General features: G+C 43.6%; 1 protein-coding gene across 3 annotated transcripts in view; it reads right to left on the reverse strand.

Moving 5' to 3' along the window:
- The window catches only part of LOC144178910 (uncharacterized), a 459,264-nt gene that overhangs the window by 114,409 nt on the left and 318,660 nt on the right, over positions 1-26,195 (reverse strand). Inside the window, exon 4 of one of the 3 annotated variants that reach the window (XR_013324097.1) lies at positions 11,266-11,385. The exons of the other annotated variants lie outside the window; for them this stretch is intronic. The gene's annotated coding sequence lies outside the window, so the exon portion shown is untranslated. The remainder of the gene's footprint in view (positions 1-11,265; positions 11,386-26,195) is intronic. 3 annotated transcript variants of the gene reach the window in all.

The following is a 26,195-nucleotide window of genomic DNA, read 5'->3' on the forward strand; positions in this document are numbered from 1 at the left end:
ATACAGAGATATTGCAATGCTGAAAGTTGCAAGCATCCATGGATAGAGAAAAAGGATGAGAAGCAGTCTGACTTTTATATGAACATAACGGGCTCAGCAGCTATATGAAATTTTGTCCACGCACACTTGAACATACGCCTCACAAGTAACCCATGAGAACGGCATTCTCGCAATGGTGATGAGCTCAGGGTTCATTCAGTCCGTAAATATTGTTCCTTGCAAAAACGTCAATAAGCCTCGAGATAACTTAAACGTCATAGGCTTAGCTCATCTCAAATTACAGCGAACAAGCCCAGAAAACGGTGGACAAACTTTCACGCTTTTGCATTTTGAGTATTCTCCAAGAATACTGAAATGTGCTCAATGTGGACATTTTGGTGGCGTGGTGTAGTAGAAGCGACAATCTTGATATGACGTGTTTTACATGGTATTTTTATGTCAGTTTAATTTATTAGGCGACTAATTAATCAACCAATAAGGCCTGTAGATATGTCAAGTTAAACGTTTTAACACCGTAATTTATATGAAGCAATGCTTACAGCATTAATTACCCGTATTTTTCTGAACGATGCTGAAACGTGTCTTTGTCGAGTCTTTTAAGTGCTTTGATGGGGCTGGTGAATGCAAAGGCCGCCCTGTTGAAAAACGTCTAGCATACGAGGCCTGACCTCCATTGAGAGATTCACCTCTCTTTCTCATGCCCACGCTTGCATACTCCGGCAAAACTTCCATTTCGGCGGACAAGGGGTATAACTAACCCCAACTGACCCCCAAAACAAGCTTTGTTGAGAATTTTTCCCTAAATTCAATGAAGTGGATTGGTTAGTGGCTCCCTTAAGCTACCGTAGTAGTTAGTGTTCCCGTTAAACACCCAAATCCCGCGGTAGAGTAAACTGCTGTCTTCACACTGTCGTCGGTGTAAGTTTCTTACTATTTTGCAAAAAAAGCGGGGTTTTCCCCAGATATATTTAGGTCTGTTTAATTCGGAGGGGCTACAACTACCGTGAAGCTCCATCTTCCTCAGAATATTTCAATAAACTTATTGTGGGCTTGCTCCAATTTCTACTAACTACTTAGGGCTGAAAACCCCGATTTTAAGGCTTCAGGGCACAGATTTAACGGCTTAAACTATATTAGCCGAAAGCAGCATTAAAGCTTGTAGTCATTGTTTAAAAAGAACTTACAGCGGATGGAGGGTTAGTACTTAGGCCACCCGGGGTAATGTGTGTGTGTGTGTGTGTGTTTTTTTTTGTGGGGAAATGAGCACACCTTGACAGTCCCCGAAGTACCTCCTTGGCAAGACCAATCCACTGATCCAGTCATTAAAATATACCGTCACACGTTCACGAGCAAAACATGATTGCTGTGCACGGAACAGAGAACTTATATCTGTTGTCCCTCTTGGCGCAGTCACCACGAATTCCATATTTCCTTCCTCGCCACATTCACGGGCACCATTTCATATGTGAGCGAAGGAGACACGGTCATTGAGCATGACTTCCTTTTAAACGTCGAAGTAAACGCCTTCTCATTTTGTTATGGAAATCTAAATGACTGAAGAGTCATGACAATAAGTAAGCATTACAAATGGAAACCAGTACAGGCGTGTTGATTGGCGCGAAGGATAGCGTAATTTCCCGACTGACTTCCGGCAAGAAGAGGGGACAGAACGCTTTCAAATTTGCTTTGCGTCATGCAACTTTAACATGTTGGGAAAATATCGTTGACAATCGTCTATAGTTTTCACGATTATTTAAGTGCGGCAGTCCAAATGCGTGTAATAATTTTTTCGAAACTCGTGTTTGATACTGTGGCGGCGCTCCAGCGGCGATAGCGCTGGGGCTGAGCGACAACCAATGAGAGCGGGCCACGCGTCGCGGGTGCGCAAGCAGCCACGAACGCCACGAGCGTGGAATAAAACTGGGGCCCCGTTTTATTCCACGCTCGTGGCGTAATGAGCCACACAACGTCCGGGTCACCAATTGTCGCGAACGCGACAGAGAGACGAGCCGAGACACGTATGAACGCAATGGCGTGCACCCAAAAACTGGGGCCCCGTTTTATTCCACGCTCGTGGCGTTCGTGGCTGCTTTCGCACCGGCGACGTGTGGCCCGCTCTCATTGGTTGTCGCTCAGCCCCAGCGCCATCACCGCTGGAGCGCCGCCACAATACTTTACAGCGCAACTGTCTATGGTTAGGATGTGGGATGTAGTTAGTATATATGGTTAGAACGTGTGATGTGAAGCAAGACGCAAGCTGAGAAAGCCAGCTTACAAATACCAAAGCCAATAAGGTACAGGGCCTTCACGTTTTCATACAACACAGCCTATAGTGTTCTTGAAATGATGCCTTCCCAGTAATACATTTGTGATTACAGGTGAAGCCTGCTGTAAGGCTCTCTTTATAAGCTTGGTCAAGTTACAAAAACCAAGCACCGATAAGGTCCTAGCATCTTCATATTCTGATATAAGATTGCTTGTATTGCCCCTAAAAAGTTATCTACCCCGCCATGCATTTTTGTTTAACAGTGAAGTGTACTTTAAAACATTCAGTCTAAGCTTGGTATTTGCAAGCTGGCTTTTTCACACTGTGCGCTGCACTGTTAGCCTACTCAGAAAAAAATTGGAAATATATTGTCGATGGCACGTTGATACTAGGTGGCGTCCAAAGAGCGTGCCCACGAGGTGGTGTCTAAGCGCAAACGGGAACTGACGATGCATATCGTGAGTCACAGAATGCGGCCAAGCGCCCTCGGCGCCAATGTGTCGACGTAGAAGAGTTCAAGGGCGCGTACGCCAGGTTCTAAAGACACTTTGTAGATCGTCCTTTCGGCTGGAGCTGCAACGTGGGCGACAGACTATCGTTCGATAACAATCTGACCCCAGAAATGAAAGTCTGACACAGACACTCCTTAGGGGAAGCGCTGCGTTAACACCCTCTAATTAGCGGAGCATCGCTGGACGAAACCTTCACAAAGTGGAATGACCGGGGAATTTTTCCGGCATTGCAATGACTGGAAGAAAGGGCGGATGTAGTAATTGTACTGAATGCATGGTGAGCGCCACCCTGATGTGTGTGTCGCATTGTTTGCACAACAGTTGTAAAGCTAACCAACCAGTTTTTTTCCATGTACATGTAACTTGGAAGACAATGCCTCTGAAAATAGGAGCATAACCCGGCACGCAGTTCTGGTACTATGGCACTTAATTCTTGTACTACACCTTGCTGAGGATATCTTAATAACGGAAGCAGGCTGCATTAGACGTCTACTCTTAGAAGTACACGTATTCCGCAACTGCAACATCTAACTAGAACAAGTGCACAATGACACAGCCGGCAAGCAGTGGCGCAATGAGGGACTCTGTTTACTTAAGTCCCAGCTCTGTATAAGTTTAGACTTGTTTTGTAAGATTTTTACGCAAGCGTATATTGAGTGAGCGCGTCCTAATTGAACCTTGTACGTAGAATACGCCACGTATTTAAGAGTATTGTTATTCCACGCGAATGCTTAGTCGCTTACATCAATCAAAATTGTACGACCAAGAACTCTGCTTACGCAAAATGATGCGATCGAATTGTATTTGTATGGGCTTGCCACTTGTCTCACACGTGTCACAAGCACACAGGTATGCGTTTAATTATAGGGCACCTTAAGCAAGCCAACCATTAATCGCCCGCACTGCAGCTCTTCTGTATATGTTTACTACACGGCAAGATACCATTGGTATATATTATCTTGTACACGCCCGAAAATATTTCACCCCCGACGAGCAGCATGACTCGTATCACGCCGTCGCGAAGAATCAAGTCGCTCTGCAGAATACACATCCCCAGATGCACGCCGGTTAAACAATTCGCACATTTTGCTGTCCCAATTTAAAGATTTTTATATTACTGCCGCTTTTTAGGATAAAAGCACCTTCCAAAACATTCTCTAGAGGAACTTTGGTTGTGACGCCGATACCGACTGGCACTATTCCAAATGCGTACGCCGAACACCTTACCACCGGGAGCTTGGACGTGTGCGCTGTGCTCACCGTGCAGGAGCCGTCCAGCCACCGACCGCTGGCGCCTCGTTCATTCAGATCGTCTCGACGACACTGACAGCTAACAGCTGGAGCGGCAGCAGTGGCCGCAGTGGCAACGGCGGCGACCGCTGCGCAGCTCCACGTTCGCCGGCTCTTCGCTCTGTCTCTCGTGCCTCGCGCGGCGTCTTAGCAGGCGGCTTAGCGAGTCAAAAGGGTTCTTTGTGAAAAGCACGGCCCACTGCAAGGCAGACGCCTCGATGGTTAGTGCTTTACCGGCGTCAACAGTTCCTCCCCTTCGACGGCGGCATGTCTGTCACCAGCTATTCATATTAGAGACATGGATGCAGGCCGTGAGCCGACAATGAAAGGCGGCAGCATGCTGTGCGGAACGCACGACGTTCGTAACGTACGCGTACAAGAGTGCCGGTCGCACTGGGCTAGACAGCTTCGTGAGAAAATAAACTTAGGATGAAAATTTGCCGCTGTTGAAAGTGTTAGTGAACAACTCTGTTCATTCAGCTAATACCAATTCCCCTAACTCGGGAGTTCTGAAATTTATATAGAATTTATGAATGAAATAGTGTAAACCATTGATAAAAACTGGTGGAGCTTTTTCAGCTAGTTTTGTTGTCTTTATTTCGCTTTGCTGTAAATACTTATGAAGATGAGTGCACATGCAGGCATCCCACATAAAAATGACGATGTACTTGACAGGAACCCTACAAAATAATATACAAATATATCTGCAGAAGTGCTTATGCATGGTTTAGCATTTGGTACTTCGTTGTGAATTCCCAAACCAGGTTGTATGCAAGTCGGGTTTCTCTTTTGGCGGTTACTTTTTGTAGTGCCAAACTAGCGAGCTGTACCACTAAAGCGTGACATCAGGCAAGGTACCAGGTAATTACGAATCGTAATAGGAGACAGTTTGTAACCCTTAGACGTTGTTTTTAGATTGCTATTCGATCTTTGTTGCCACGCTTTAATTCCACTGTGAAGGGTGGCATATAGTTGATCACCATGTGTTTGATAACCACGTGCAACTTTGTTTTCTGTGTTAATACAGAAAATGGACATGTTAATTTTGAAAGTTACGCATCCCGTTTGAAAATGCGGCATTGAAGGCTTTTCTCTAAATTTCGTATTTTATTTTGCAACCACAAATATAACCACATAGCATGTTTTTGCGAAAACGGGCGTTCAGCTTTTTTTGGGCGAAAGAATGCACCCAGTTTTGGGCTAACTACGAAAGAAAACAAAAACGCGATATGAAAAATTAGCCTTTAAGAGAGTAGGATCACACAGAACGGACGTATTTTATACCGTTAAGAGAACAGAACGCAGATGGTGCCTCTTTGTTAAGGACATAAATTATAGGCAGGGTTTTATGATTTTTCTACCTAGCGGGCTTTCAAGTAATGTTTTCGCTAACGATTTTTCTCTATTAAACAAGTGGGGGCTATTGTGCAGATGGGTTATTGCGGAACGACTACGAAACTTAGTGTTCGCTGAGATAAAATGCACGCACTGAAGGAAGTATATGGTATACGTAGCTAGAGAGATGGTTGAGACATTCAGAATGGGGAATATACATGAAATGTTTCTCTATGCAATACTGCCAACTGTACGATACTGAAGTGCCCGCTATAAACGCACGGTCTAGACTATATGAAAAGTAGGGGCCAAACAACGAGCTACATGAGCCGAAAAAACTCCATCTAGCAAATAGATTTACGAGAGACAAAGTTTACAAAATGTTTACAAAGTTATATGTTGAATTCGCAAACACTGTATTATGTTGTATTATACTGTACTGTATTCGATTTCTAGCTTTCAAACCCACAATTCTGAAATTTGTTCGGCGCTTTTGCTTGAACCAGAATCTTAAAAACCATTTACGACCTATAACTGTTGCGACTAGCATTGCGAAACTGAAATATTATAATTAGATTTTTGAGGATCCTGATGACAACATAAAAGTTGCTCCATTCAAAATATGGAGCTGCTCATACTTCCTTAAAATTTCAGTCGACGGGTCACGTTGCTGCAATCACTAAAGGATTGGTGCTCAAATAAAGTAGTAGATTTAAGATTACTCGCTTACTGCGTCATATTGAGAGTCCATGCAAAGGGCCTGCGACTTACTTGGGTGAACAGCCGAGAACCGACACTGCACACTATGGCGACGCCATCGTAAAGAAACCGGGAGTTTAGAATGACTTATAAAACCTAGTAAACTTTAGCATTGTGTTTGGAAGTGGGATGACCCTATGCAGCGTAATGCCATAGACATCATGGACCCTGTTATTGCTTGGGATGATAAAAATGGATGGAGTTTTAGCTCACCTGAACTATCAGTGCGCTCTACGAAAACAGCGAGAGATCGACTTGTACAGATTTTTTTGACAGTTTCGGCAGTTGCTCAAGAAATTGTGCTGCTTCCCGGCCGCTCATAGGGTTCGCCTCCGATTGATGATAATTGCCCTTACTCTATTGCACTGTACCCACTTCGCAAACATTTTTCGCAAAATCGCAAACAATTTCTATTTGAAATTTAAGTAGTTCTTGCTGCAAGCCAATAGAGCCATTTGAGTATTTCAATCATTTGGTCGCCATCTGCCAACGGTTGAAATATACGTGTTGGTTAACCAGTTGAGAACAGGACTGAAGCTCGTGAGTCAGCTTTTCATCTGTTTTCCTCAAAACACAATTTATTATATTGAAGTTCGCGCTAAGGTATTCATGAGCTCTATTACGATGAGGCGAGCTTTTAAAGCGAAGCTATACTGGTCTCACTGATGGCGGTGTCGTCACCAAAATGCACTGCGGGACAGCAAACTTTACACAGTGGGAGGGCACATGATGATGGTGATGATGAAACAAGAAAACAAAAGCGCTTCGCGTGGTCGTATTCAAGCCTTGGTCCCTCGCGTTATGATGCCGACATCTATCCGATGGCGCCATAATCGCATTCGGGTCGCTCAGCATTCACATTGGATTCGTTGCGCGGGCGTCGACTTTGGGCTTTGGCTGGGTTGAAGTGAACAACGGATTGTATATGACGATGCTCTAACGACGATGATGGGTGGAGTGCGGAAGGTGCTCAGCTTTCTCGCGGGGGATTCCTTTGCTGTCGGCTGAGTTAAGACGTTGACACGCGAGAAGTTTGCACTTTGATCGTTGACGCTTGGACTTTGATTGCAGCGGCCATTGACATTGGCATTTCGCCATTTCATTTTCGCACGCAAGAAAGCTTCGCGTTTAGTCATCGTTAGACGGAGAGGAGCGTTTGACTGAAACAACGGCTCATATTGTCTTCCCGTTCTTTGAAATATTTCTAGCGATTTCAGTCATGCATGCGAGAGGTCAACTACACATGATCTGCAGTAGTAAACACTTAATATATCTATTACTGCAGATCGCTACTGCTTAGTGTATCAAGGTGTCACTGTCAGGTTTCTATCGACCTCTTTATCATCAAGCGATTCAAAATTGTGCATGGATCAAAAAGAAAAAGATTGCTTATAGTGGATACTGGAGGTAGCAGATACACCATAAATGTACAGGTTACATTTTGCAGGGATTCAATGTTGAATAATTTAACCAATTGCTTATAAGGCAAGAGTCATTCTGAGTAGTTAAAACTTCGAAATGCCTTCACTCAGTATAGCTTCATAGCTTCGGAGGCACTGCTTCTCTGCACAAGGAAAATAAGTGTACGTGTTCGTTTGACTAAAAGAAAAAAAAAACGCTCCAGTTACTCCAAAGTTTAAAAAAGTTGGCTACACCTCAGTGTGCCATATTCTGCTAGAACCTCAATGAGATAGAATATTTTTACGTACAACAGCAAACTCGTCATGTAGATTTTTGTCTAATGTCGCGATATAATTACGAGGAAGCAGTTTGTCTGAGCATTTCGCGGCAGCTGTTCGCACCAAACCCCGAACAATCTAAATGTCCACAAGTAACTCAGCCTCCAGTTGATGGGGTCACAGTGTTTTTATATCAGACTGATACTGAATGTCGTTCATCCGCATACACACAAGTAAACGCACTTCTAACGGACGCGTTCATAACATGGGACTTCTTACCCGGATTATTTTCTTGTGTGTGGAGACATCCACTGTGTTGCGTGTTTTCGAAGGACCGACTTATCGTGTGGTACGAACTGCATCCACCCCATTTTTACCAGCCGTATTTACCATAAATAGATAGCTCGGTGCCAGTGTTTCATTCGCCAGGCTACGCCGACACATTTATGGGTCTGAACAATGCCAGTAAGGCGACAACACTCTTTGGTGTAACCTTCGAATTGCCGTCTACAGGACTGTCATAACGCGCACTCAGTTCCCTAGCTCTCTTTTACTTTTCATTTATATTCAGGAAATTAATTTGGGGTGTTGGTGTGCCTGTTAAGACTTTCAGGCCGGGAACAAATCGATTACCTTGTTTATTGCAAGCTGTCTGTCCAATGTGAATTTGTCCGTTTGCAAACGCTAATGATTTTGTTGAACAAACATGATTAAGCACACAATGTTGTTGAACGTACACACATGCTAATGACTTCTTGAAATACACCCGGCTACCTCACGACCTGAATATAGACATTTCAGGAATCCGTTTACACTGAGGAAGAAAATTCAGAATGCATTTGGAAATTAATCGGTTTTGTTGTTGGAGACAGTCAGTGTTTTTCAGTAGCTTTAAAAGTTTTGTACTATTTCTGATGCATATATATTATGCAATGAGTAAACAATAGGTAAAAAAAGTACAAAAACAGGGTTACCGAAAGCTCACCGCTCATGTCAGTATGTACGTACGTCACCTTTTACGTTGTTTCAGTTACTAGAACGCTGATGAGCCACCGGCTACCTTTGTTCGTTCAAGCGGTGCCGTTTATTTATTAATCGTGCGCCTCTTCCCATGGGCCACACAGGGGCGATGAAACGAGTGAAAACGTCATTAAATTGCCTTCAGGCCAGCTCTTGCAGATGGAGCTCAGTTGTTGATTCTCCCGCTTTTCGGAGTATCCTCGTAGAGTACGGGAGACTAAAGCCTCCTTTCCACTGACTTTTTTTTGCTGCACATTTCTTCAAGAACGAAGAGGGACGCGTGCTTCTACCAATCAGAAAGCGTTTTTGGCTCTGACAAAACCCCAGAGTGGCTCCTCAGTGGTCCAGAGCTCTAACCAATAGCCTTCGAGCTGTGCTCTTGGCGCGCGCAAGGTATAGAGCAGGGTCCGATCCCCTTTTCCTTTGAGCGCTGTTGCTTTTGGTTATTATTATTTGCGGATAACGCTTGAACAAGGCTTACTTGCACCCTCCGGTCTCGCTTTCCCACAGGAAAGTCCCCATGAGAAAAAAGGGGATGCGCATTTCCCGAGATGAAAGAACGCAGGTAGGGAGCAATCATCCGGGGACAATCAACGCCCACAAACTCGCCGCATGGGAAGGACGAAAGCCCACCGCGTGGTCTTCTGGAAACTTTCTTGCGAACACACGTGAGAGGGTCACAAATCTTGCCACGGAACCAACACAACCAGAGGCGTGTATTGTACGCGCGTTGTCTTGTTATTTTTGAGATTTTGCGCGAGGAGACAGAGACTGCTTGCGGGTACGCCTTCACACAAAGGCAAGCGCGTCAATTGTCTTGAATACCCAGAAGTGGCGCGCCTAGCACACCCGCAAGGTTGGCGGCGCTGAGTGCGGGCTCGTCGTAAATGTCATCACCTCTGGTTTGAGCTTTGACTGGTCGCAGCCGCCAAATTCTGAGGATGAACATCTGTCCTCTCGGTATTCGCCCACTGCTCTCTTTTATCTCAGGTTCTGTTCTTTTGCTGAATGTGCTGTGTGTGGAGCTGTGAAGCGAAAAAAAAACTGTTTTGTTCGCCATTTTTGTGTAATTTCCTTTCTCCCCTACTTGTGACGCAGCTTGCGACTTCAGCGCCGCTTCTGAGCACCGCTGGTGATTGGTCAAATGATGCGTTATCATGTGCTGTATTCTATAGGACGTGGCGCACCCATACTTTCGTTTCGTTGCGGTTTTCCTATAGGTAGAACTTTGAACTTTGCTGCGCGTCTGCTGTCAGTGAAACCCCTCGCTCTCAGGCCAAACTTAGACCAGAAAGGACTGCTGGAACCCTCACAATTCAAACTGCTCTGAATTGCCTTTGAGTTTGAATCTATTTTCGAAACTTTTTTTCACACCCTCGATACAACCCATTCACTGCAGGTTACGGTTATTGCGAAAAGCTTTAGAAGAACCTCCATGTTGAATGGTAGCACACCAGCACACCCAGTTTGGAAGGGTAACAATGCTAGCTTACAATAACAACTGAAACAGCAAATAAGCCAGTCAGTGCTGAAACTGAATAGAACGCGGAAAAATAAGATAACGTTGACAGACGAATTAGCGCTCGCATTCATAGCTCTTTATCGTAACCACATCTTATAGCAGTAGGACTAGTCATCGATTGCCAATAACGAGGTGGAGACAGCCGCCTTCGATAGCCGATTGGGAAATAAATGCACCTAAGCCGTGTTTACGTTCTAAGAATACGAAGCGATGCGTCGTCTTGCTGTTACAATCGTTCTAGCCTCAATACACACTCGTTGCTGTTTTACTACTCTGTGCGAGAGCTCCTACACCGACGAAAACGCATACTGTCCCAGGAGCATGTCAGTAAAACACTGTATACAACTAAACAGACACGGAACGATTGTGTATACCGTCAGCAACACCCAATGAAAAACACGACGGCCACAGGCACGCAGTCAGTATCCTTAACGGGACCCGTAACCACAAGCGAGGCATCATGCAGCGTCCTGGGTCGTTATATGACGCTTTGCAGCGAGGGAAATATTTATTGCCAGGCCAGATAATGGACGGCAAATCAAGCTCCCTTTTCTATTCTTGCCCAAATGTATATAACCGCACATGACGGTGTCCGGAAGAGAACGAAGAGCACAGATTTCCTCCACCGAAGCAAAAGTGGCAAGCTCGTGTTGCCCGGAGAGGCTAGAAGATGTGTAAGTGCCACGGAGAGCACGTATACGTGTATGTGTTTTCAGGCATGGCAAAGAGGTGCGAGCGGGTGCACTTTATCACGCATATGAGGCTCGTTAATCAACGTCCGTGCCTGCTGCGGGAATTCTGTTATTATGGGGCGACCGGGCCGAGGAAGAAGCAAAAGAATATAAATTTCCCATAGCGCACATACGGCCCTTCCCGCCTCACCATTGGACAGCGGAGTTCCCGATGGCGGCGCTGCTGCCCCGCCACGAATCGTTAAACTTGGCCTCGTCACAGCGATCTCCGTGAAGCGAGCTTCTCCTCCTCACATCCACGCAGTGAACGCTGCAAAATAAAACACGTGGCGATTGTAACACAATGTCGTGCGCGCTGGTATGACAATAACGCTTGCGCATCGACTGAGCACGCAGCGGTCACACGCGCAGAGCTCAGGGTCAGTGGCCGTATACGAGTTCCGGGTCCGGCGTGAGGCTCGTGCTCCACCACTGAGTCCGCCGTTAAGTCACCGGAACCCATAACCTGCACCGAAGGCACCGAGGGCCTTCGAATTTCGCTCCCTATAATACCTAATCTGCGGCAAAGAGAGACCGATTCACGAGACAATAGCTGTTGGCAATATCAGCTCGTTAAAGATAAGCGAAGGTAAAGTGTATGTAGAGTCATTGGCGTATAGACACAGCCGGCATCGTAAAACTTTTCTCATTACACAGGCCGGACGAGGCTTGTATAGGCTTGGGCACCCCACTGTCTCCTGCTCTGTTTTCCCTTTTGGAGCGACGTAAACGAGATATTGAGGCGGCCGTGGCCTCCTAGGTGCGGACGCTTCGGAAGCTGCGATAGATCCGATAGATATTTCTTATAACCGAACGTAAAATGTTTCATTGCTTCATTTCAGATTTAGAACTGTGCCTGGGTGGTCAAAAAAGCGATCATTTCGGCAGCGTGAGCCTTTATTGCTTCTCGGCTGTCGTTAGACTATGGTTGTAACGGGCTGCGCACGGTGCCGTGAAGGATCGAGTAGACGCGAAGAAAGGGAACACAAGGGAACGCACTGGAAATAAGGTCTGCTTGTAACTCACCAAAGCATGTGGACATTGTTAATGTAAAAAAAGGTAACTCGTCGCAGCATCGGGCTAGGAACGACCGTTCTTTCTACCACTTTCATATTTATATAAGGTAAAGGTGACTGCTTTGGTAGAAGCACAATTTAGTAGGGACATCTCGTTATACGACCAGTCATCTGAGCCATCTTCTCCGAATTTTGGCGTTTTATAACACAAAGTGATATATACACAAAATAATGCACACAGTGCGTGTATCTGGTCGATATAATGACACAGTTGATACCGTAACCGAACGCACCTGTTTGGGGGCAGTTATGTCGGCAGTAACTTTACTTGCGCTGTGTTTACGTGTGCGTTGTCTAAAAACACAGAAAGGTGAGCTATGCGCAACGCCATTGTTCAGATTCCCGTCCCGCATTTACCGCATATATTTCAGACACATTCCATGTAGCACTTATGTTTACACAATGTGGAACAGTGATAGCCGCTCCGTGTCTGTATACAGTAGAACCTCGCTTGTATCTTTTTCATTGGACCAGGGAAGAAGAAAATAGTGGCCGGGAAACGTATAACACGAACGCACCGTCCGTACCGTAAAAACATGATGCTGAATTATAAAAAAAGACAAATACCATGGTTCCAACACTGGTTCTGGGCCAGTGCAATGACATTGCCCTTCTACAGTTGTCAGATCGCCTTGTGGCTGCCCTCATGTCCGAAGTGGCCCACGTAACTTCGTACAACGTCCAGTTCAATTGGGTTATATACAATTAAGTGCAACGTTGACCGTGGCCGCCCAACTATTTTGCGAGTCGCAATTCTTCCTGAGTCGGTTCCTTCTTGACTGCCCGCAGAACGTCATGTTTGTCTTTAACCGAGAGGGCGTTTTTTTTTTTTTCGCCGCCATCAATGGCCATGGCGGAGCCAAAAAAAAAAGACTGAGACATACCACACTCCCTAGCAGAAAACACGTGCAACAATGACTGCGCACGGGCACGGTCACGAGTGCGCGTTCCCGCGCGAATAGGGTATCGGCAGCTGTGACAGTGACAATTATGATGATGCTTACAGGTGATGTGCTGTGCACTCTTGCTTCCGGGATATCGATGGTGCGCCAATACCCTTCGTTGGGGACTACACAGTACAGAGTTTTTCATTTTTGTCGAGCACTTTTATCAGCTTAGTTATATTTTTTGATAATTTCTGCCTCATAATAGTAACGCACAAAGCAGATATGTCGTGCTACAACGATGCACTAAGTGTTATTTTAATGCATGGCCATTAAGGGTAACAGAGCGGAGGAGGCAAGCGGGGCAGGGGGCAGCAGATAGCGAGATGAGCAGATGAGATCAAGAAGTTTGCGGGGATAAATTGGTCGCAGCTAGCACAGGACGGGGTTCATTTGAGATCCATGGGATTGGCCTTTGCCCCGTACTAGGCGTAGATATGCTGCTGCTGCTGATGGTGATTATGGGCACTCTAATGGGACCGCGGTACCATGACGGAGTATCCAGGAAAGCGTAAAATACAGTGAGTAACGTCTCAGCAGAGTTGTACAGTACATGCAAATGTGTCTTAATGTGTCCGTATGTGTCCAAAAGTTTGTTGTTAAATTGATGCGTGGTTGTAACCTTGTCCATCCATCGAGATTTTAGAATTGAAACATGATCGAGTTGGCTGCACATTGAACGAGTACCGGAGGCAGGACACGAGACTGAAGGTGACTTCAAGTAATGCCTTTTTATACAATTGCCAAAAATATGTACGTTGGTCCCAAACAAACCGTACGCAATATACATAACATTACACTTGCCCTTTTTGGTAACCTATGGCATCGCATGCACCCTGATATTCAATTACATTTTCTTTGAGAGCAGTAGGCAGCACGCTTACAAACTGACCATTCAACCCACACAAGATGTTCCCGGTATTTGGAAGCAATGGCACATCCATCCCAATCGGACACACAGCCTTAGGGTATACTATAAACACCTGGTGACCTTCAACTGATGCGCGGACGTTACAAGAATACCACATTAATCGTTCGTTAAACCATCTGCCAGCTTGAAACGAAAAGCGCAGAAACCGAACGAAACGAGAAGATGCGCCTCAATTCGTGCATCTGCGTGGTCATTCCACCATCATGTGGCCAGAGAGAGAGAGAGAAATATCTTTAATGAACAAGTTTCAACGCTATTCTCTTCAAGATGCAAAGCACGAGCTAGCTTCGCAGATTTTTTTCAAGCAACTGCCAGTTTGGCCAACGTGCTTTCAGCAAATCGAGGGGACCGCACTGCCATGGGCACGCACTGCACATGCTGTAAACCGCGTGCTATGGTGGGTAGTTCAAATATTGTCTCGTGGCATTAGCAAAGTTGAAGTTTTTTTTTTCTCGCGTCTAATTATCGCTGTCAGAATGGGAATGAGCAGAAATGGCACAGAGTAACAAAATTACCTACACGAACGTCGTTTCTTTCACTTGTCTCGTTTTTTGCGCTGTTTTTTTTTTGCATGTACCAACCTTCCTAACTACAAACCTCGTGGAAATTATCGTTGCTCTGTAAGTGTGGGAATGCTCATACTAAGGACAAATATTTGCCCTACAAACGATAATACGCGGTTTGTAGCACGCGTAGCGACCGTGCTGTACTTCACCCCCTGACTTCTGGAAATAAATATACAACAGCTAAGCAACAATGGGTTCAAACAATCTACTAAGGGAGAACTTTACAAACATCCGCACAGCAGTCCAAAGTAACGTTGCAGTTAGCTGTTGAGGCTAGTAGGACCGACTTTGCTGAATGCGTCGTTATTGTCAGACACTGTGAAAGGCCAAACTATGAAATAATAAAGGCCGACAAAATACTGCGGCTTGGTGACCTGTGCCTAAGTGTACCGTTTATTTCAGACACCAAACATGAGGCTGGCTGTGATTGAGTCGCGTAGCCATAAATATTTTTCCGGGTATGTCATACCGCGCCGGTAAAAAAAGGAAAGAGACCCCATGCCCCAAGCCAGTTTGTGTCATTTTTCGGCTTTAATGAACCCACACTATTCTTATGTTTGTATTTACATTATAATATATTGATGCGGCTGTGTGCGAATACCATGGGCGAAAAAAGGTGAAAGAAACAGGGAGGGAGGAAGGCGGCGCTTAGAAAATTTTGGGGGTGTTTTGACACCGAACCCCCTTCTTTGGCTACGCCACTTCTATGATGTGTTACTGGTATCCAATAAGTGGAAAGTGTGGTATTGCCAAAATATCTGCTTTCTTTGTGTCCATTGAATACATTTCTGGTTGTTTCGTCCATCGCAATTAGTTAAAATGAATGCCTGTCACATGTTCGTATTTCGGTTTTCGCCTATCGCTGTGCAATCCCGTCAACACCGCAATTGCTGCGAGCGGTCCATGGCGATGACAGTTCTCCGTTTTCGTCCATTTATTACTTTTTGTTCACGGTGCATTAAAGCGTCCGACAAATCTTCATTCTATGCGGGTGCAAGAGGATCTGTGTTGGAATTGCATTTATTTGTTACGATTGCACACTTCTGAAGGTAAATGAACGTGAACGGGGGGGGGGGGGAAGCACACATGCATAGTGTGTCAGGAACTAGGACTATATAGGATTGAAATTTGAGTCGGAAAGTCTTTTGATTAACTTCACACCTGGTCTTACGTGTTTGCGTGGATTTCTGGACCATTCATTGTGAGAATATATATTCGTGTGTAGCATTCAAGCCAGCATATCGGGGGGTAAGCCGTGTGCGCGGCGTATTTCGAAAAGTTAGCCCTTGGGCGTGCGGTCGGGCTATACGCAGTATCTTTGACCACAATATCAGTCCAGCCTTGGTTATTTGCGCAGCCACACGCAATTTCAGGTTGCTCATAAGCTTTCTATAGCTTGTTCTTCCAATGCTACATTATGGCGCAATAATATTAACTCTATGAAATGCGCACGTTGCTGATTTTAGTTACAAAGAAAAATAATGTGGAATGAGGGAGGCTGCAGAAAACTATTCATGGCTAAAGTTAAACCATGACTCTAAAAACATATTAGTAATTTGGACTTCAGAATACAGAATGGTTCATACTAAATCGCCTTTATAACCTGTTGAACAATAAACAAAATTTTATTGACAAATATTTTTCGATAATCAGACTTGTAAAATTGCGCTTGCCCTGTAGTGCGCCGAGTACAAATGCGCGAAAAGAGCGGAATCATTGTGTATGAATAATATGTTCATCTAGAGTTGAAATATCTATCTTCTCAGTTTTTTGTCCACTTCTTATGCGTGAAGGTCATCCAAACATGAGCATAACACGTAACTATGACACCGGCTCTAAAGATATGTTGCGTGCATTGTGCAAGAAAGCATAACGATTGGCAAAACTTGGCTTCATCATGCTTTGAATTGCGCTTACGTAAACTGTTGCCATTGTTCTCGTCCTGAGGTAAACTTATAGAATACAATGCTTTATTACAATAACTTCAACTTTTCTTGCACTGAAGACTCAATTTATGTTACATGCTTAGATTAAGCGGACTTTACGTGGGGACTTTATTTAAATTCAAAATGAAATCACAACAATATTATACTGGGACAATTATACAGAAATGAAATCTTCATGAAACATGAAATGCTGGATCGAAAAAAACTGTGGTCTTCAGCCATTCCAGCTTTCAATGTATTTTCCTTGGATCTTACGAAAGGAATGCAAATCGGCAAAGGTTAATTTTTTGTTTGCGTACTACAAGTTCCTTTGGACATGTTACTTGGCCAAAAAATAAAATATGCCATGGAGATTGCTGATGCCATACAGAAAAATCAGGTAGTTCGGGAATCCGTAGGCTTCACGTTGATATCTTATAAGTAGGGTCCACAAATTTTGAGCTCTAACCGTTCCAGAAAGTTGGGCACTTACTTACCCACTGAGGGATAGTTTCATCATCATCAATAGCCTATTTAGGTCCACTGCAGCACGAAGTCCACTGCAGCACATGTTACTTGGCCAAAAAATTGGTCCCAAACAAACCGTACGCAATATACATAACATTACACTTGCCCTTTTTGGTAACCTATGGTATCGCATGCACCCTGATATTCAATTACATTTTCTGTGAGAGCTGTAGGCAGCACGCTTACAAACTGACCATTCAACCCACACAAGATGTTCCCGGTATTTGGAAGCAATGGCACATCCATCCCAATCGGACACACAGCCTTAGGGTATACTATAAACACCTGGTGACCTTCAACTGATGCGCGGACGTTACAAGAATACCACATAAATCGTTCGTTAAACCATCTGCCAGCTTGAAACGAAAAGCGCAGAAACCGAACGAAACGAGAAGCCACGACACAGATGCGCCTCAATTCGTGCATCTGCGTGGTCATTCCACCATCTTGTGGCCAGTTCCAACGCTATTCTCTTCAAGATGCAAAGCACGAGCTAGCTTCGCAGATTTTTTTCAAGCAACTGCCAGTTTGGCCAACGTGCTTTCAGCAAATCGAGGGGACCGCGTCCGCCACGGGCACGCACTGCACATGCTGTAAACCGCGTTCTATGGCGGGTAGTTCAAATATTGTCTCGTGGCATTAGCAAAGTTGTAGTTTTTTTTTCTCGCGTCTAATTATCACTGACAGAATGGGAATTAGCAGAAATGGCACAGAGTAACAAAATTACGTACACGAACGTCGTTTCTTTCACTTGTCTCGTTTTTTGCGTTACACATTTCCCATTTGACCAGGAAACGATTGATTGATATAGCAACAGTACTCCATGCTATGTATTTTTGCTTCTCTTTGAGCTGCACATACCATAAATGACTGTATGCAGGGTGAAAGCACAAAATGCAGCTGCTACGCTGTTTCTTTTTTTGAGGCAGTATGAACCGAAGATAATGCGCTAACAATCAGAAACATATAGGTGAAGCGCTGGAGTCGAATTTTACCACACGTATTAGTCATCTAGAACCTTGTCATTCAGTGGTGGTTTGCAAACAATTTTTTCAATGACTAACTGGGCTTTTTTATTCCATGCTTCAGTGCTTCGTGACCACCGAATGGTCACTTCTGTGAGCCCTTTCAACGTATCTAGAAATATTTTACTAATGAATAAAATAAAGGTTTGGGTTGAAGCACTAAACTTTGATAATTGTGGACGCATTATGTAAAGCAGGTATATCTTTTTAACCTCCTTCATCATGAAAAGTTTGTTCCGAAGCCTTGATTTTGTATCATCTCGTATATGGTGCTTAGCACAACGTCTCGGTTTTGGAGGGTAAATTGCTTGTTGCCAGTCATTAAATCATTGAATGAGTTTTTTCTGTCTGCATCATCTTTGTCAGAAACGTACTAAAGCTGTGGTTAACGAATTTCAGGTCGAATAATTCGAGTATAGCAATGATCTCAAAATCTTGTTTGCTTGTCTGAACACTCAAATAGATGAACGTGATATACATAGAGAGAAGGAAGGTCAGTGCATGGTGGCGATATATTAAAGTGGAATGAAAACGCATAGAAAAGGGAGAAATAGCAACACAGGAGCACTCAGGAAATTGAACACGGTGTTGATTCTAGTCAGACAATTGCGCGCCAGTCCTGAAAAGGTGCATTCAGGAATTCGTATACAGGCATCCGTTTAAACGGGCGCCTAACTCAAAGGCACAAACATAACGCAGATCTCTACCAAAAACAATGCCGACCCTGTACGTCGTTCTCAATTTATACATTTATATAAGTTACATACATTTGTGTATATCGGTTTCTATAACCAGAACAAATGAGCTGGCATCGCTCGCCTCCATTACAGTCCCTAAAAATGAATATTTTTATAGAGTACTCGGACAGTGATAATGTACACCCACCCAATGTTTTACCAATATCATGGGAGCGTCGACCGTTCCGTCGATCAGCGCCGTATGATGGAGCGATACGACAAACTCGGCGAGAATAACCGCATGCGCATTAATCAAAGGCCGCTGCTATCGTCTTCTGCTGGGCTGTTCCAAAAGCAGACAACCACCCCCGATTTTTTTTTCGCTTATCACACTGCCCTCCAACCTGCCGTTAACGGGGCGAAGAGGGCAAGTGAAAGTGATTGGTAACAGCAGTGCGGGGTGGCTGTGTGCTCTCGGAACAGCGTAGCAGATGACGGCAGCCGTGGCCTTCGCTTGAGCATGCGGTTACTCTCGCCGAGTTTGTCGTATCACCCCATCATACGGCGCTGATCGACGGAACGGTCGATGCTCCCATGATACTGGTACAAAATTGGGCGGTTGTACAAAGAAACAAATATATTATACATGAAGTTAATAGCTCCAGTTGGCTGTCGAGAAACATTAAACTCTACATTTCAATTTCACATTTTTTTACGAGCCACGGATAGTGAGTTATTGAAGAACATCCTCTGAATATTCTGCGTTCTTGCAATCATAATGGCTGAACTACCTGAAGGAAACAAGAAGAGCTTGTTTGATGCAGCAAAAGACACACAATATATCTGAAATGTCTCCTGAGTTTTCATTAGCACTAAACGTAAATAGAATTGGAGCACCGAAGTTGAAACTTTCTCATTCAACGAGAATGCGAGACTTGTGCGATCACGGGGATTTTATGTTTATAAATGCGTTTGCGCGTCCAAACGCCTTGTTTCCGGATTTATTCTTCTACTTCACCTTATATGTTGCTGTAATGTTTTGCTACTCAAGTCCAACTACATGAAAAGTCCAGCCTGTTGTGCTACTGTTACCACTTGACAAAGTTATGTTTTACATAACGGTTGAATTGTACAACAGAAGCTCAACATGTACGATACAAATTAGGAGTGGGCGTCAGTTAAAAAATTTATCCCGATCATTCGGCTGACTTTAATCAGTTAATTGATCGAATAATTGGTAGAGTTGGTGTAGGAAGAAAATTGACCAAATATAATATTCTAACAATACTCATAATACATTAATAACAATAAATATGATCAATATGATAGTCTGCATATTCACAGAAATCTCAGGTGGGGTAAGTAGATCATCATCGCGGTAATGATGCGGACGCGACGCTTATCACCGCGTTGGTCACTCACACTTTTCTAGAATCAGGAAGGTCAGCACTTGCCGTAATTGCAGGGGGGGGGGGCGAATAATCGCACTTTCCTCACTAGAGAAAAAGTTCATACCACGCCCAACCATGTAATTTCCCGCTCACCATTTTTTGTACCGTGTATATTTGCATTTCTTTATTCGAAACTTTGCCCTGTGGCATAAGGATACAGGAGTTCATAGGTGCACTAGATTGATTGATTGATTGTAGGAGTTTAACGCACAGACGCAACGCAGGCGATGAGGCGCGCCGTAGTGGAGGGCTCCGGATTAATTTTGACCACCTGGGGATCTTTAACGTGCGCCGAAATCTTGTACACACGGGCGTTTTTTCAGAGGTGAACTAGCACGTTGACTTCGTGTATAATGTACAAAAGTTGTCGATGAAATTGTATTAAGACTCGCCATTTTCCCGTCTGTCCTAGATATAAGCTTTTGGTTTTAACCACTGTCACCTCTGAGCATACTAGCAGCGTTTCCTGCTGTGACGTCAGGTTGGTTATTTGAACACGAATACGATCCTCAACACACTTGCGCACAATTTCAGCGTGCCATTCTTGTTTCTGTTTGCTCACATGACATCAACTGAATAACCGGTTAAAGAGGTAATGGCGATTAAAGCATTATCGATAATTCTGAATGTTAATCGCGATCAATCGCCCACACCCAATACAAATTTATCTAAAACGATGCGGATGCCATATTGTTTTTTCAGGGCATCTGCGAGGGCAGAATTAAACGGAAAGCCGATAAAAAGCTGTATGACTGAGTAGAAGTTCCCACAAAAAAATAATATATCGTATGAGTAAGATCCAAGTGCACTTTTAGTGGATGAGCACCCGCAGTAAATAGAAAATTTATTTTAAGAAACATCTTGGTGAAACTATCTTCTACTGCCATTTAAAATGAACTTTTAAACATGCGCTTTTTGCTGAACAAACCTGTTATTGTAAAGACATCGTAGCTTAGCCTCGTCCAGTATAACTGTGTTAATGCACATTGGGCATGCAGGGAGTTGTTGCACTTTACTTCGCAAAAATAAGGATAATGGCCTTATGTTTACAATGTGCTGAGATGACATCAAGAATTTGTGCTCCAGCTGCATCGCGCTGTATTTTTGAAGAACCGGAAGTTAGTGAAGCGTGAAATTTCGGGTAGCAATAGGCTTCCGTGCGTTTTATGATTTTTTAGGTTAAAACAATGAAATACTGAAGTCTGGTTTTTAAGATGTTTCGTGTGTCACAAACAGACAAGCAGAACACAAAAATGCCCCCAAATCGAGATAAGCATTTGATGGTCAATTCATAGCTTATTCATTCTTGCATTCGTCTACAGAACGGTAAATTTTATGCAGGAACAAAGCGGGACTGAAGTCAATAGCGACCAGACAACGCATATAATTGCAGAAATGCAACAGACCTTGACACTTACAGCTACATAACATATCAAATCTGTTGTAGCCTAATTTGTCTTTAAACGGGCACGCCATTGAGGTATTGTTCTGTCTTGGGGCATGGGTTTAGTTTAAATTTATTTTCAGTCCCCCATACCAGACAATTTTTTCAAAAAAAGTAGAGGCAGAAAATATGCGAAGTACGTTTTGGTCAATCCGATGAAGCACCTGCAGTGCAGCCGTTAAACGCTTAGAAGCTGCAAGGTTGTTGTCCTGATGAGCTTATCAAGTGACCAATTGCAATGTACATAGTAATTTTGGCAGAACACATCTACTTCAAAGAAGCTTTCGTATATAATCTCACTCCATGAAGATCTTTAGGACAAACAAAAATCAGCAGGCTTAGTAAAGAAACGAGCAGTTGTATTATAGAAAGCTCGAAAACCAGATACCGCTTTTACTGAAAAGCCTGACTACAAAAACTTTTAGAGATATGCTTCAAGCTCACAAAATGTTATTGCAGATAAAGCGCCAGCACGATAACCATTGTTTTATTCTCCCCTTGTAGGAAACCACACATAAATAGTTCAGTATATTCGTTGAAATACGACAAGCTCGAGCACAAACTTTGGGCTATATTCGCACGAGAATGTAAACCTTACTTGTGCCCATGCAACGTTATAGGAAATTATTCATGGTAAAATATCTTTGAAAGGAAGGATATAACTTGCGGTAAAACAGCCATGGTTTTTAATTGCACAGGTTGAAACATCTTAAAATCATTTTGTGATCAATACTCGATAGCAGTATCAGCCGGATCACGACAAAAACATTTAATCTTGTGTACGTGATAAGGTATGTTTTTAGGGGCGAAGCTCCTAAAGCCATGGGTCTGTCCATCCCTTGTGTATCGTGGTACGTGACCGCCGCATGCTTTCGGAGATGTCGCAAAGTGGGCCGCGTTGCACGCGCAAGAACCGGCTGCAACCGGCAGCGCGAACTCGGCACCGGGAGCGCGAGCTTGTCTGTGTTCGCCAACGGAGGCGCGAGCGCACGTGCACTGCGAGGGGGAGATCACGCAAGAGATCACGCCACGAACGCAGGCAGTCGTTCTCGGAGATCGAACGAGACGCAAGGACCTTTGCTCGTTTCCTCTCGTCTTGTTCGGGCACAAGTTCGCCCTAAATAAAAGTTCTTTCTTTACCGTTGTGTCCCATCCTACGTGACAAATTGTGGTAGAGGTGCGGGGTAGTCCTCGATGGCGCGGGTGTCTTTCACCAGTTCTGGGCCTGGGAGCATTGACTCCGAAAAGAAAAGTTGATTTGTACAATGTACGCACAGTCTTACGTCTTTCTTAATGATGTAATGGGCGAACTTTCACGGGAGAGTTACGGTTACCGATGATCTCCCCCTCTCGAGCTTCGCCCCACTTATCATCATGAATTCCGTCGATATGGCGTGATTTTTTTACCTCTTCAGAAGTCTTGATATTTACAGTAAATTACTTATGTCTCCACCTGACGAAAAATTTAAGAGACGCTTCAAGCGTTTAATAAAAACACGTAATTAAATTTTCCGTTATCGAAAGTACCTGAAATATGCCGGTCACATCAGCCATAACTGCATTTTCGACCCCATGAAGAGAAAATGAAATGATACACATTGTGGCTGTATATGCCAGCTGTGCAATCAACTTGGAACTTCTCGCCGTCACCAGTATTAGGTATCTTCACCTCAAAATCAAAATGTCTGTGTTTCAGATGGTCGCATTGCAACTGAAAGCCCATACAATCAAAACGTATTCAGGATTCAAAAAAGCCGCATCAAGAGTTCTCTTAAAAGTAATTCACTGGTTGGAACGTTACGAGTTTTTGAGACACTAATAACAATGGACAATCAAGTTTTAAGGAAACCAAAAATTGAGTTTTCCAAACATCTGTGACTTGTTCAATGCTCTAACATTTAAACGAAAAAAAGTAAAAGTAACTCTTCTTCACTGGAATTCTGAATGTATGCGGATTTTTAAACGTTCGAAATGAGATTGGAATTATTGAACATCAGTTTCAATTTGGGCAACATACTTCAAGCGCGCGTGATCAGAGATTTTAAACCACGAATCTTTTTGAGGTGTGGGGATTCTACCAGCACAACCACCAACAAACTCTTTTCGACGCGCGTACACGTAATTACCCTATTCTATCGCCATATCCCTCTTACTCCTTAGTCTCTAGTAAGTCTGCCCTCACTGTCACTGGTACCAGCTCCTTTGCGCAATGCATGTTAGTTACTGGTGCAGCCGGAAAAAACGCCGCCTATCCCGACGGATTCCTAAGCGTTGCAGACTGTCAGTAATATTTTGTACGCCGCCATTAGTTGACCTGGAGGAGGAATGTTTGATTGGAACTATTACATCCCAGATTTCATAAGTTTGTGGTCTGACTTTTCAAAACCCGGCCTGATGAGCTGTTTGTTTTACTCGCGTAAGCAAGCGGGTTTGGGCTTACTTCAGCCTCAAACAAGATGCAATTCAAGACGAACTGTCATTGTAAGATGGGAACAAGAAGAAATCCACCTGCTTGCGGAAAGCCCATTTAATTACCTCCTACTAACCCGATGGCTATACTGGCTCTGAAGTGTAATGAATATACTGTGCTTAAGTATCTTCGGGGGGATGCAATAGCGATAAAACACGGCTACTTTATATGAGCACACAAAAGTAAAGGGTTGTGGCAGCTGGAAAAATGTGAGCTCATGTGATTTAATTGTATGTATATTTGGATCACAGGGTGCCTTTCCGCATAAAGTATATTTTCAAATTCTTAGGAACTTGCCAGCCCAATTAATTTTATGTACATGTAATATTGCAGCTTGCAGTTGTAGAACCCGGAGCACGCCAAACTTGTGATTAAAACAAAACGACACTACGCTATGCTTTTGTGAATGGATATTTTTGTTTTGATTTTTGGCATCAGGAACATGATCAAAGACTCAAATACCCGAATATTCAATGTTATTTTTTTGTCTTTAATGCGTAATTTCGCTTTTTTTTAATCCTTTCTGTTCTACCGGTGCCCACAGGCTGTTTTTGTTGAAAGTCTTTATTTATACCGTGCCTTATTCTTGTGCACATGCACTTTTGTATTGATTTTGTTGTCAGATATCTGCTGGCGCAGCGTTCATTCTGGTATATGTAAAACTTACAGTGCATTTCGTCTGCTTAGTATTTGGAGCCGCATATTCAGTAATGTAGAAATCAATTTCTGGTTCAAGCTTAGCCAATTCGCAGGAGTAAGCTCATAAATTCGTATTTTTCATGTGCATTCCCTTCAGGCTGCTCAAAATTTGTTGCTGTCGGTCTTTATCACATATGTGCAAAATATTTTTCACATGAACTTTTTATATAGCTAGGATTCTATGGATTTGTAAGATTTTAGCTCAGTACAGAAAAATTATGAACAACGCGAACTTTATTACACTACATAGCAACCAAAATGTTTTTGCTCCCACAGCTCGGACACATTTGCAATGTTCACTCGATTCCGTGCATTGCCTTCGCGTAAGTACATGCCGTGATGTTACGATAAACAATGTGCAAACAGGACAGCTGTGCTTTTGGGGACACAGAGTGCCGCGTTGACTGTTTTGTTCACACCAAATACCCATTTATAACTTCATGAGTAACTTTGACTTGATTATGTGTGTGTGCATGAACTGACCGTAACATTTATAAAGGACCTAAAATATTTTACTTTGAAAATATACATTGTATTTTTTTTAAATGTGTTTATGGAAGAACAAGTTTTCCTCGGTCAGGTTTAATGTTTGAACAATGAAAAAAAGCTTTCAGAATATGGCTTACCCATGCAAATGTACTGAGCAACAAACTGGTGAAACTTAGATGTGCCAGCAATCGAGCTCCCATTTTATAGCCGATTTAATGCGCGACCATTTATTTGTTCAAGCAATTCGAAATGTAGCTGGTGTATGCATCGACAACTACGTACATTGGAAAATCATGTGTAGTACTACGGCTGAATGATTTGTTAACGAAATATTGAGAATTTGCCCCTTGTTTGTTGAAATGCTATACATTTGACGTACCTCAAAGAATGATGCCACAGTTGCTTACATTCCATTGCCATTCGGGACTGTAGCCCGTGGTGCCTGGTGTTGGAGGTTTGTATCCACGTTCTTAGTGTATGTGTTATTCCCTAAGAGTTCATGAAATTGTCACTTCTGCACACCAGTGATACAGCAATAAACCTCTGTGAATAAACTGACACTGATTATTTGCTTTTAACTGCATGAATACGACTTTTTTCGATTACTTATTTTTTCTTAATTCAACGTGCCCTGATGAAGACAAGCAAGGTGAGTGCTCCAGGAAACTGAAAAAATACCTACATCAAGCCAAGTTGTCCACAAAGTGGTCCGTGACAAGCACCGTGTTTTTATCATTGACGAGCTTTGGGGTTGCATGCATGATGGTCATTTGGCGCAAGTGGATGACCCAAGAACCCCACAAATCCACCGAATTTACCCCACCCACCGGAAATTTGTGTTTTTAAAACGAGCGAC

The sequence above is a fragment of the Haemaphysalis longicornis genome, unplaced genomic scaffold (assembly GCF_048455015.1).
Source record: "Haemaphysalis longicornis isolate Haplotype H1 unplaced genomic scaffold, Haemaphysalis longicornis Haplotype H1 scaffold_4, whole genome shotgun sequence".
Lineage (NCBI taxonomy): Eukaryota > Metazoa > Arthropoda > Arachnida > Ixodida > Ixodidae > Haemaphysalis > Haemaphysalis longicornis.